The sequence below is a fragment of the Manis javanica genome, chromosome 14, assembly GCF_040802235.1.
Source record: "Manis javanica isolate MJ-LG chromosome 14, MJ_LKY, whole genome shotgun sequence".
NCBI lineage: Eukaryota > Metazoa > Chordata > Mammalia > Pholidota > Manidae > Manis > Manis javanica.
The window spans coordinates 39,929,919-39,943,218 of NC_133169.1; the positions used below are offsets into that span (position 1 = coordinate 39,929,919).

The 13,300-nt window shown below is 37.7% G+C and overlaps 1 pseudogene; it reads right to left on the reverse strand.

The window, feature by feature from the left end:
• Nucleotides 1-2,467: 2,467 nt before the first annotated feature.
• LOC108399531 (olfactory receptor 2AG2-like) lies at nt 2,468-3,362 on the reverse strand (annotated as a pseudogene).
• Nucleotides 3,363-13,300: the final 9,938 nt, after the last annotated feature.

A 13,300-nucleotide genomic window follows, 5' to 3' on the forward strand; every position in this document is an offset into this window, starting at 1 on the left:
GCTGATAAAGTGTTTTAACCTTGTTCTCTTAAACTGACAACAGTTTAGTAAATGACTATCTTTATGAGCAGAATTGAAGCATCCTTCTCTCTACTTGATCCCTCCAGAGTTTAAAAATTTTCAGTGACTGTTTTTGTATTCCATGGCAGTATGTTTATTTGCACGAGTTCAATAAGAATCTGCTTTCCTTGTGAGAAGACTACTTAAGAACACTGGTTATACTACCAGGGCTTTGACTGGAATGTCATACCTGAGAGACATGTGTATGGACTCAGATGTGAACAACTTTAAGGAACTAAGATTGACTTTATAAAGCCAACAAAGCCCCTTGGCAGAACTGGCCTGGTACCTTGCTTACAGAGTTCCCAGCAGCCTTACCAGGTGAGTAAAGAAGGTCACTTCCTGGCAGGTGCAGAGACCTCAAGAAGAGTAGAATTCATCCAAATCTACAGGTACTGCAGGCAAAGCCTGATGGCAAGTCTAGCTTGGCTGTCTGGCCTCAAGAGGCCTTTAAAAGTTCAATCTGAAATTCCTTACAAAAAGTTCCAGCAAAGCATATTTAAAAGAGCCTGTGTAATCAATTGCTCTTCTTGCTGCGCCTGTGCAAATAATCAAGCCAGCTGTTAATTATTTTCTTAACCTGGTTACTTCTAATAAAAATGAGAGCGATTTTAGAGAGAAGTATTGTTTCAATAATGCAGCCTCCTTCCAGAATAAAAAATCCAACTCCAGATGTTGCTACATAACCTAATAACACAATTTGTTTTATCTTGCCTAGAAGCCACAAAACTGCAAATAGTAATAGAAATGAAACCCAGAATAGAAGCGCCAGCTAGCTGGTTCCTGAATAAATTCCTCTTGCTTATTGCATCAAGAGACGCCTTTCGTGAGTGATTTGGGGCGGCGTCGTCCTCCTCTGGGAGAATCCAACAATAATCAGACAAAAATGATTTAAAGAAAATCTGTTACAAGAGAAAAATAAGATCATTACATACTGGTATGAGTCAGCTAATCAAGAGGATTAAACAATTTAAAATATATATGTATCCACCATTAGAATGCTTAAATATATAAAGGAAATATTAACCACATTTAAGGGAGAAATGGGTACAATACAACAACATTTGGGGCAACTATCTCCCCCATGAAGCAAGGGCTACATCATCTGGAGAGAATAAGGACACACCTATTGGGCTGTCCTTTGCAGAAATGTCTTAATCACTTTGAGAAGACTGAAGTCATGTCAGGTATCTTTCCCAAACACAGTGGTAAGGAAATAAAAATCATTCCTAGGAGGAAAACTAGAAATTTACAAATCTGTGGAGATTAAGCAATACATTAGTAAATAACCAACAGGTCAAAGAAGAAAATAAAAAGGAAATCAGTGTCTTAAGACAATAGAAAATGGAAAATAAAACACAAATATACATGGTATATAGTGAAGACAGTTCTGAAAAGTAGGTTTATAAAGGTAAACTACATATGGTGATGGATATTTACTAGGTTCATCTTTGGGTCATTCACAGTACATACAAATACTGAAATATTCTGTTGCTTCCCTGAAAAATTACAGTGTCTTCTGTAAATTATGTTAGTAAAAAAGAAACTTCAATATTCTTATATAACACATTGCAGAGGAAATGATAATATGCAATTGCCATATTGTGACAAGAGTTATGATTAGTGATAAATATATTTTAGATACTAAAAAAAAATTCAAAGCAAAGTCATTAAAATTAGAAGTAATGGATAAGTCATAAAACCAGGCAATTTCAGAAGTAAATATTAAACAGCTAAAGATAACAACTGTAATAAAGAGTAATGGGTATCTAAAAAATTCTATACAATAGAAATAAAACATCTTCACAAAAATGTATGTTTTATTTTGGAAATGACAAGTATGCAGTCACATAACAAACTAGATGAAGCAATACTTAATAAAAGTATCTTAAGAATAAGTGAAAATTATTTAATTAATTTGTATTGAAAAATATAGTGAATTACTAAATATTTCAATAATTCCATGTCAGGCTTTAAGAAACAAAATTTTCTTTGGAAAAATATTTAGAAAATGTATATACTTTAAAATCTTTTTATTATAGCATTTACAGTGGTAGTTTGGGAATATATATCCAAATTATTCCAATAAATGAAATTAAATAATATCATACTTCTCTTAAAGAAATCTGTGTATTTTTTATAAAATGAATAAAATAAAATAGGAATAAAAATATTCTATGCATTATATGAATAAAATATCTTCATTAGCTGTCAGAAAATGACCATGTCAAATTGTATCATTGTACATGGCATTATATGCTTTCCTCTATCCCCTATTTCTCAAATACATGGTGTCACCTGTTAAATGCACATGGATATGTCTATATACATACCTGTTTAATCCATTTCAAAGCAGAAGCTCACACTGTAGTGGATTCACATTGTAAACAACAGCACCACACAGCCCTCATTTCCTGAGAAGCGTCCTGAGGGCTCTGGAGATGTCCTTGTACCACAGGCTGTAGATGAGGGGGTTCAGCATGGGCGTGAGGATGGTTTAGAAGACGGAGAGCACTTCATCCCTCTCAGGGGGGTGGTAGGACTTGGGCAGAAAGTACTTGAAGATGGCAGCCCCATAGAACAGAGACATCACAGTCAAGTGAGAAGAGCAAGTAGCCAAGGTTTTCCTGAGCCCTAGGCTCGAGCGCATGCCCAGCACAGTGAACAGTATGCATCCATAGGAGGCCAGAATGGCTGAGATGGGAAGGAGGAGAAAAATCATCCCACTGACAAAAACACCCTTTTCATACTGGGAAGTGTCAGCACAAACCAGTTTCATAAGTGTAGGATCTCACAAAAGAAATGATGGATTTGCCTAGACGCACAGTCAGGGAGATTCATAGTATAGATAACATGGATGGAGGCATTGAGCAGTGCACCCAGCCAGGACATGAGCACCAGGAGTGTGCAGACCCTGGGGCGCATGAGGATGGGGTAGTGCAGTGGGTGGCAGATGGCCACATAGCGGTCATAAGCCATGACGGCCAGCAGCAGGCACTCGGTCCCCACAAGGCTCGTGAAGAGGAACTTCTGAATGCTACACCCCAAGAAGGAGATGTGATGGTTCCCAGGAAGAAAGTCCCTGCCATTTTGGGGGCAAATGTAGAGATGTACAAGAGGTCCATGAGGGAGAGCCAGCCGAACAGGAAGTACATGGGACTGTGGAGCTGAGGGTCAGCCCTAATGAGGGTGATCATTGTGGTGCTGCCCAGCAGGGCCCCCCAGGAGATCCAGAACAGTGAGGGCAAAGAAGGTCCAGGGAGCGGAGGGGCCTTGAAAAAGATCTGAGAGGAGGAAGTCATGCCCTGAAATCTGGTTGTTCTGCCAAGGAATCAGACCTGTGGCAATAATAAAAGAATTAAAGAACATGCAGAAACTTTTAAATCAATATGAAAAAGACCATGCTCTAATAGAAAATGAGCAATAGACTGGAAAAGATACTTCATTATAGATACCCCTTCAAACACACCAACATGGCTACTATGAAAAAGGCAAACAGTACAGTACTGAGGAGTTTGCAGAACAGGTGGAGATCCCATACACTGTTGGGAGGGGTGTTTAAGGGGACAACTAGTTTGGAAAACAGTATTCATTAAAGCTGTAAACCCAGAAATTCTTCTTTTGGAATAAACACAACAGAACTATGTTCACCAGAAGAAATGTTTAGTGAAAGAATGTTCATAGCAACACTATTTCCAACAGCAAGTCTCAGTAATATCTTGAGAGAAGAACAGATAAATAATATAAAGTATTTCCATATAGTGGAATACTATACAGCAGGAAAGAATGATAAAGTACTGTTATATATAACGATATGCATGAGGTCAGTCACAAATTAATACATTCTATGTTTCTGCTTACAACTAAAGGCAGACAGAACTAATTAATAATTTTAGATGCCAGTAAGCCAAATCAGTACTTGATATGCTCTTACAAACCACAATTCTAAGAAGAAAATCAGTAGCCTTTCTGTAAAAGGAGGAAACATTAATTGGGAGTGGAGAGCAAAACTCATGGCAGCATTCACAGTATAAACAGCAAACTCACTAGCAAAAGACTGGGGAAAACATGCAGCTCTGCCATGGGGCTACCATACCAATTGGGGCAAGTGGCATATCATCCATGAATGTAGTGAGTTTCCTGTAAAGGAAAGAACTTATGAAAGGCAAAGTAAGCCCCTCTAATATACTTTGCTGTAAATCCCCACACTGACAAGTAACCTTATAAACTAAAGTCCAGTAGGTGATATCCCACATGCTTCTTCTTTGGCAGAGAGTAAAAGTAAGAGGGAAGGACTGCAGATACAAAAAATATGACCAAATGAAGTCTCAACGAATTTGAAAAAGTCTAATGTGCGCTCCCTTGATAGTTTAAAATCCCTGAGTGCCCCAGATACATAGAGTTGCTCCCTCTGAGGCACAGGTGCACCAGGCATTGGATAGTCTGAGGGTGGAACAAGAAAACCAAACAAATTTGTACATGTTCAGGATTGTGTGAGACAACTGAGTGAAACCTGAGAATTAAGGCTAAGAGCAACGTCTGTATGTCATGTGAGAGCAGAGCAAGAATACTGAAGCACTGCCCACTCTAGGTCATGTGTGAGACATTGGCCATGAGCAATGAGAAGGGATGATCAATTTGTGCTTGTTGAGTGACAACTGCTTGGCGCATGTCCCTCTGTGCCAGGAACGCTTCACAAGGGTCCTCACTTGCCTTTCCCCAGTTCCCTCCATCTGTAATGGGCATCTCAAATATCCCCATGTATGTTGAATCAATGAGCAGTCCTTAAGGCATGTTGTAATTAATTTAGAAAAAGTTCCCTTTTTGGCAGTCAATCTAAGTGTCAGGGTTCAAATCTAACCACCTGGTTGATAACTCATATGAAATGTAATCCCTCACTGATTAATGCATAAATACTTACACTCTGTACTTTTGTCTTTTCTCCAATTATCCTGTTCCCCCAACCTCAGGCTGGGGAAGCTCCTCCCCTTCTGGAAGTCTCTACTAGTGTGAAAACTAATATGGTTTTGTTTTTTCATGTTTGTTGTTTGTCGTGTCATTAGCACAGCCATCCTAAATTTCCAGCTTACTAGAAGAGAGGCAGCTTTGGGGAGGTCACTTTAGAGTTGATCAAAACACCATCTACCACTGGAAAAGGGGAAGGAGAACTGGGAGCGATGCCAGAGGTGGGCACATTGGGCAGGTGAAAGTAGGGAAACTACAGAAAACTAAGACAGAACTTCCAGCCTTCAGATCTCAAACCTGAACTTGCCCTCAAAAATAAACTGAACTGTATAAATTAAATATAACTAAAGCAACAAAATTCAGATGCAACTAAATTATAGAACAGATTAACTCAAATACCCACTCTCATGGCCTAAAAGAATAACAATCATATCATTTTTGGGGATCTTTTATCACGTAATGTCCAATATGCGATCAAAATTATGGCATGAAAAACAGGTGAAACATGAAACAAAAGGTAAGAAAGTCTGACCCTTTTTTAAGACAGTAAATAGTCAATACAATCAAGCTCAGAGATGGGCCAAATTTAGAACTAGACTGGGACTTCAAAATAATTAGTGGGAAAGTTGAACATTTGTGAATGGTTGGGAGTTTTAGGATAGAGGTCTCAAAAAAAGAACCAAATGGTAAGCTACATATGAAGTTATGATAATCAGTGGTAATGAATGCATCCAAAGGGCATATAACTATGTTAGACTTAAAAAAGAAAATAAGTATACTCTAGGACATACCAATAGAAATTATCCAAATTTGAAACACAATGGGGAAAAGAATGTTAAAAATAAAAATGTCAAAAATAAAAGGGATTTGTAGAATCCCATATCATTCTACAATGGGATAATATCAGTCTAACATGGTAGGATAAATACTTTAAGAGATAATAAATTAATGCAAGATGTCAACCCACATATCCAAGCGGCTCACAGCTCTCCAACCAGGATAAAAGAAAAACAAAACAAAAACAAAAAACCATATCTAGGCACAGCAAAATCAACCTGCTACAAAATAGAAAACCTTGAGAGCAGCAGCCATAATGAGAAAGACATATTAGATTCAGTGAAAAAAAAAATAGATGCAGTGAAATAATCTGAAAAAGTATGGCTAAGACAATAGAACTAAATCTTTAAGTATTGAAAGAAGTTAAATGCCTGTCAATCAAGAATTCTATGCTAGCAAAAAACTGTCACTGAAATGAAGACATTTGGAATTACATAAATGCATTAAAAAATATCAAAAACTGAAAAATACTTGTACTACAAAAAACACTTTTTATTATGTTGAGGAAAATAACACGTTAGAAATTACAAGGATGAATAAGTGTGCTGATAAATATAAAGGACTTAACTCTTGAAACACTTTGAAAAATAAACATAACACTGTATTGTTAGGTTTATAGTGTATGTAGAAGTGAATTACATGATAGCAATATCATAAAGGGTAGAGGGTGATAATTTATACACCAATATCCACAAACTTGTCCTTCATGACATTTCTAAAAAGCTACACACAACCTCAGAACATATACTCTTTTCAACTATGCATGGAACATTCAGGAACTTTTTACATTTTAATCTTCAACTAGATGTTTTAAATTCTTCTCTTTGAAATATGGTTCATATTAAAAATTGGTGGTTGTATAGTATTCTCAGTTTAGCTAGCAACCCAGGACATTTTTCAGAGTGTTTCTCAATATCCCTGTTCCCAGACTCATTAATGTAATTCTGACACATTTAGAAATCACTTACCATTTAGAAACTTTTATAATATTTAAGTTTATTCTTCCTAGAAGAAGTTATGAAGGTTCAGAGTAGCATCTTGACACATATAGTCACAGCAACATATGCATTGCCTTTGATGAATTGGAATGAAAATCCACTCTACTGGACAAAAGTGGCTGATGACATGCCCTAGGAAGCCCTATGACACTTTTTTAAGAGGTGTCATTCTGAAAACCATCTCAGGGATCCCCATCAGTATCTTGGGAGGTACAGGAGATTAAAGTATATCTCAAAGTGATTATTTTTCTCCTCCTGCTCTTCCCTTTGTATAATTATTCATGGTTCTTTTTCAAGACTATGTTGAAATTATGAATGTTAGTGTGGACTTTAGTTTGAAGCTTCATTAAATCAGGGCTTTTGAAACAAAATGTTACTTTTAAAGTGATCAAAACTTTTAAAGTTTATAAACAAAATTTATACAATATTATGCTGGAGAATGACATTAAGCAGACCAATAGTTTTTAATTTAAAACATTTCTGTTTTCTTTGGGTAAATACCCAGAACTGGAATTATTTAATCATCTGTTATATCTATTTTTAATCTTTTGAGGAACCTCCATAGTATTTTCCAGATATGTGTACCCCTCTGTTTATTGCAGCATTATTTACTATAGCCAAAATATGGAAGCAAAATAAGTGTCCATTGATAAATGAATGGCTAAAGAAGAAGCGGTACACATATACACCATGGAATATTACTCAGCCATAAAAAATGAAATCGTGCCATTTGTGACAACATGGATGGACTTAGAAAATATTATGTTACATGAAATATATCAGAGAAAGGTAAACACCATATGATTTCACTTATATGGAGAATCTAAAAACAAAACAAATGAACAACAAACGAAACACAAATAGATGCAAAAAATATATAAAGAACAAATTGATGGTTGTTGCCATAGGAAGGGTGGGGGGAGGACAAAACAGGTGAAGGGAATAAAGAGGTAAAACTTCCAATTACACAAGGAATAAGTCAAAGGTATGAAAAGTACAGCATAGAGAATACAGTCAATAATGCTGTAGTAACTTTGTATAGTGAAGGATGGTGAGATTTCATAATGTATATAACTGTTTAATCACTATGTTGTACTAATATAAACTAAAATAATACTGTATTATCAACTATACTGCAATAAATAATAATTTGCAATATTTCTGTTTCAAAAAATGCAAGTACACATTGTTTTTACTTCAAATTGCTGGGATATACTGAAGATGCTTACCAAATACAGCAATTTTCAGAGAGCTATGTTTTCTTGCACTTCATACTCTGTTGCTTGGGAGAAAAATTGTTCAACCAATGCCCTATCATGGCTAAATGCCTTGGAGAGTATTCCTATCAGCAAGAGTGAAAAATGGAAATTAATTTAAAATACGGCAAGAGGAAATTTTCACACAGTGAGGTGAGGTTAACTGTGTAGGTGTTAGATATTGGTATGCCCTTGAATGTTCTTAAATAAGGATGTAGCCATTTTCTATAATTAGGTATTTATTCATCAGAATACTCATGATAACTGGCAAAAGCATGTAACCTTTAAAAGAACATCCATAATTAATATCACGATTGCCATAAAAATCACTGTAATCATTTTACTCTAGATTCTGCAGATCTGAGTTTTCCTCAAAATCACAGCACAGCTCACAGAAGGATGACCTAATCATTCCTTATGGCAGAGCTGCCCCACTGCTGGTCTTTCTCTGTTGCGGAGGATTAGTACTAAGTCTAGGTTACCCCTAATATACAGGAAAAAAGTGAGATGTAAAGAATTCATTCCAGACACACACAAGATGGCGGCATGAGTAGAGCAGTGGAAATCTCCTCCCAAAATCACATATATTTTTGAAAATAAAACAAATACAACTCTTCCTAAAAGAGAGACCAGAAGATACAGGACAACAGCCAGACTACATCCACACCTGCGAGAACCCAGTGCCTCATGAAGAGGGTAAGATACAAGCCGCTGCCTGGTGGGACCCAAATGCCTCTCACCCCAGCTCCCAGCAGGAGGAGAGGAGTCAGAGCGGGGAGGGAGAGGGAGCCCAGGTCTGCTGAACATCCAGCCCTAGCCATCTGCACCAGAGTGCAGAAACACAGTGCATGTGTGAGGTGCTGGAAACTAGGGAAGCAGGACAGTAAGACCTGTGAGCAGGTCCCTGCAGCCGGCGCACCCAGGACAAACAAAAGCGAGTGCTTTTGAAAGTCTTAAAGGGACAGGGACCCCACAGCCAGATGGAAGTGCCCCGGGACACGTAGCCAAACAGCTGGGAATCCCAGGGCACTCTAACTCCCTGGGCAGCAGGGCAGCATGGAGGCCCCTCATGGAGATAGACAGCCTCCCAGCCGTTTCCCCTCTGATACAGCTCAGCCATATCAAAGCAGCAACCTGAGGCAGGACATGCCCACAACAACCACAGAGCTAAACTCCATAGCGGCCAGGCAAGAATCAGAAGCCCTATCTGTGCACAGTTGCCTAGCACAAGCCGCTAGAGGTTACTATTCTCCCAGGAGAGGAAGGCCACAAACCAACAAGAAGGGATGTTCTCCCAGTCACTTGCGCCAGCTCTGCAAACTATCTCTATTGCCATAAAAAGGCAAAATAATTTGATAGAGACGAAAATCACAACCCCTGAGAAGGAGATAGACCTAACCAGTCTTCCTAAAAAAGAATTCAAAATAAAAATCACAAACATGCTAACAGAGCTGCAGAGAAATATACAAGAGCTAAGGGATGACATCCAGAGGGAGATTACAGAAGTGAAACAATCTCTAGAAGGATTTATAAGCAGAATGGATAAGATGCAAGAGGCCATTGATGGAATAGAAACTAGAGAACAGGAATGCACAGAACCTGATGCAGAGAGAGATAAAAGGATCTCCAGGAATGAAACAATTTTAAGAGAACTGTGTGACCAATTCAGAAGGAACAATATCTGCATTATAGGGGTATGAGAGGAAGAAGAGAGAGAAAAAGGGATAGAAGGTATCTTTGAAGAAATAATTGCTGAGAACTTCCCCAAACTGGGGGAGGAAATAGTTGCTCAGACTACGGAAGCACACAGAACTCTCAACAGAAGGGATCCAAGGAGGACAACACCAAGACACATAATAATTAAAATGGCAAAGATCAAGGACAAGGACAGAGTATTAAAGGCAGCCGGAAGGAGGAAAAAGGTCACCTACAAAGGAAAACCCATCACGCTATCATCAGACTTCTCAACAGGAACCTTACAGGCAAGAAGAGAATGTCATGATATATTTAATGCAATGAAATACAAGGGCCTTGAGCCAAGGATACTGTATCCAGCACAATTATCATTTAAAAATGAAGGAGGGATTAAACAATTCCCAGACAATCAAAAGTTGAGGGAATTTGCCTCCCACAAACTACCTCTACAGGGCATCTTACAGGGACTGCTCTAGATGGGAGGACTCCTAAAAAAAAGCACAGAACAAAACACCCAACATATGAAGAAGGGAGGAGGAGGAATAAAAAGTGAGAGAAATAATCATCAGACTGTGTTTATAACAGCTCAATAAGTGAGTTAAGTTAGACAGTAAGGTAGTAAACAGGCTAACTATGAACCTTTGGTAACCACGAATCTAAAGCCTGAAATGGCAATAAGTACATATCTTTCAATAGTCACCCTAAATGTAAATGGACTGAATGCACCAATCAAAAGACACAAATAGAATGGATAAAAAAGCAAGACCCATCTATATGCTGCTTACAAGAAACTCACCTCAAACCCAAAGACATGCACAGACTAAAAGTCAACGGATAGAAAAAGACATTTCATGCAAACAACAGGGAGAAAAAAGCAGGTGTTGCAAAACTAGTATCAGACAAAATAGACTTCAAAACAAAGAAAGTAATGAGATAAAAAAGGACACTACATAATTTTAAAGTGCTCAGTCCAACAGGAGGATATAACCATTATAAACATATATGCACCCAATACAGGAGCACCAACATATGTGAAAAAAATACTAACAGAATTAAAGGAGGAAATGGACTGCAATGCAATCATTTTGGGAGACCTTAACACACCACTCACTCCAAAGGACAGATCCACCACACAGAAAATAAATAAGGACACAGAGGCACTGAAAAACACACTAGAACAAATGGACCCAATAGACATCTATAGAACTCTACATCCAAAAGCAACAGGATACACATTCTTCTCAAGTGCATATGGAACATTCTCCATAATAGACCACATACTAGGCCACAAAAAGAGCCTCAGTAAATTCTGAAAGATTGAAATCCTACCAACCAACTTTTCAGACCACAAAGGTATAAAAGTAGAAATAAATTGTACAAAGAAAGCAAAAGGCTCACAAACACATAGAGGCTTAACAAAATGCTACTAAATAATCAATGGATCAACAAACAAATTAAAATGGAAATCCAGCAATATATGGAAACAAATGACAACAACAACACAAAGCGCCAACTTCTGTGGGACGCAGCAAAAGCAGTCTTAAGAGGAAAATATATAGCAATCCAGGCATATTTAAAGAAGGAAGAACAATCCCAAATGAATAGTCTTATGTCACAATTATCAAAATTGGAAGAAGAAGAATGAATGAGGCCTAAGGTCAGCAGAGGGAGGGACATAATAAAGATCAGAGAAGAAATAACAAAGTTGAGAAGAATAAAACAATAGAAAAAAAATCAATGAAACCAAGAGCTGGTACTTTGAGAAAATAAACAAAATAGATAAGCCTCTAGCCAGACTTATTAAGAGAAAAAGAGAGTCAACGCACATCAACAGAATCAGAAACGAGAAAGGTAAAATCACGACGGACCCCACAGAAATACAAAGAATTATTAGAAAATACTATGAAAACCTATATGCTAACAAGCTGGAAAACCTGGAGAAATGGAAAACTTCCTAGAAAAATACAACCTTCCAAGACTGACCCAGAAATAAAAAGAAAATCGAAACAGAGCAATTACCAGTAATGAAATTGAAGCAGTAATCAAAAAACTACCCAAGAACAAACCCCCGGTCCAGATGAATTCACCTCGGAATTTTATCAGACATAGAGAGAAGACATAATACCCATTCTTCTTAAACTTTTAGAAAATATAGAAGAGGAGGGAATACTCCCAAACTCATTCTATGAAGCCAACATCACCCTAATACCAACAGCAGGCAAAGACCCCATGAAAAAAGAAAATTACAGTCCAATATCCGTGATGAATGTAGATGCAAAAATACTCAACAAAATACTAGCAAAGCAAATTCAAAAATACATCAAAAGGATCATACACCATGTCCAAGTGGGATTCATCCCAGTGATGCAAGGATGGTACAACATTCGAAAATCCATCAACATCACCCACATCAACAAAAAGGACAAAAACCACATGATCATCTCCATAGATGCTGAAAAAGCATTCAACAAAATTCAACATCCATTCATGATAAAAACTCAACAAAATGGACATAGAGGGCAAGTACCTCAACATAAAAAAGGCCAAATATGATAAACCCACAGCTAACATCATACTGAACAGCAAGAGGCTGAAAGCTTTTCCTCTGAGATCAGGAACAAGACAGGGATGCCCACTCTCCCCACTGTTATGTAACATAGTACTGGAGGTCCTAGCCATGGCAATTAGACAAGACAAAGAAATATAAGGAATCCAGATTGGTAAAGAAGAAGTTAAACTGTCACTATTTGCAGATGACATGATATTGTACATAAAAAACTCTAAAGACTCCACTCCAAAACTACTAGAACTAATATCGGAATTCAGGAAAGTTGCAGTATACAAAATTAACACACAGAAATCTGTGGCTTTCCTATACACTAACAATGAACTAATAGAAAGAGAAATCAGGAAAGCAGTTCCATTCACAATAGCATCAAAAGGAATAAAATACTTAGGAATAAACCTAACCAAGGAAGTGAATGACCTATACCCTGAAAACTATAAGACACTCTTAAGAGAAATTAAAGAGGTCACTAACAAATGGAAACTCATCCCATGCTCCTGGCTAGGAAGAATTAGTATCGTCAAAATGGTCATTCTGCCCAAAGCAATATACAGATTTCATGCAATCCCTATCAAATTACAACAGCATTCTTCAATGAACTGGAACAAATAGTTCAAAAATTCATATGGAACCACCAAAGACCCTGAATAGCCAAAGCAATCCTGTGAAGGACTAATAAAGTGGGGGGGATCTCGCTCCCCAACTTCAAGCTCTACTACAAAGCCACAGTAATCAAGACAATTTGGTACTGGCACAAGAAAAGAGCCACAGACCACTGGAATAGAATAGAGACTCCAGACATAACCCAAACATACATGGCCAATTAATATACGATAAAGGAGCCATGGACATACATTGGGGAAATGACAGTCTCTTCAGGAGATGGTGCTGGCAAAACTGTACAGCTACATGTAAGAGAATGA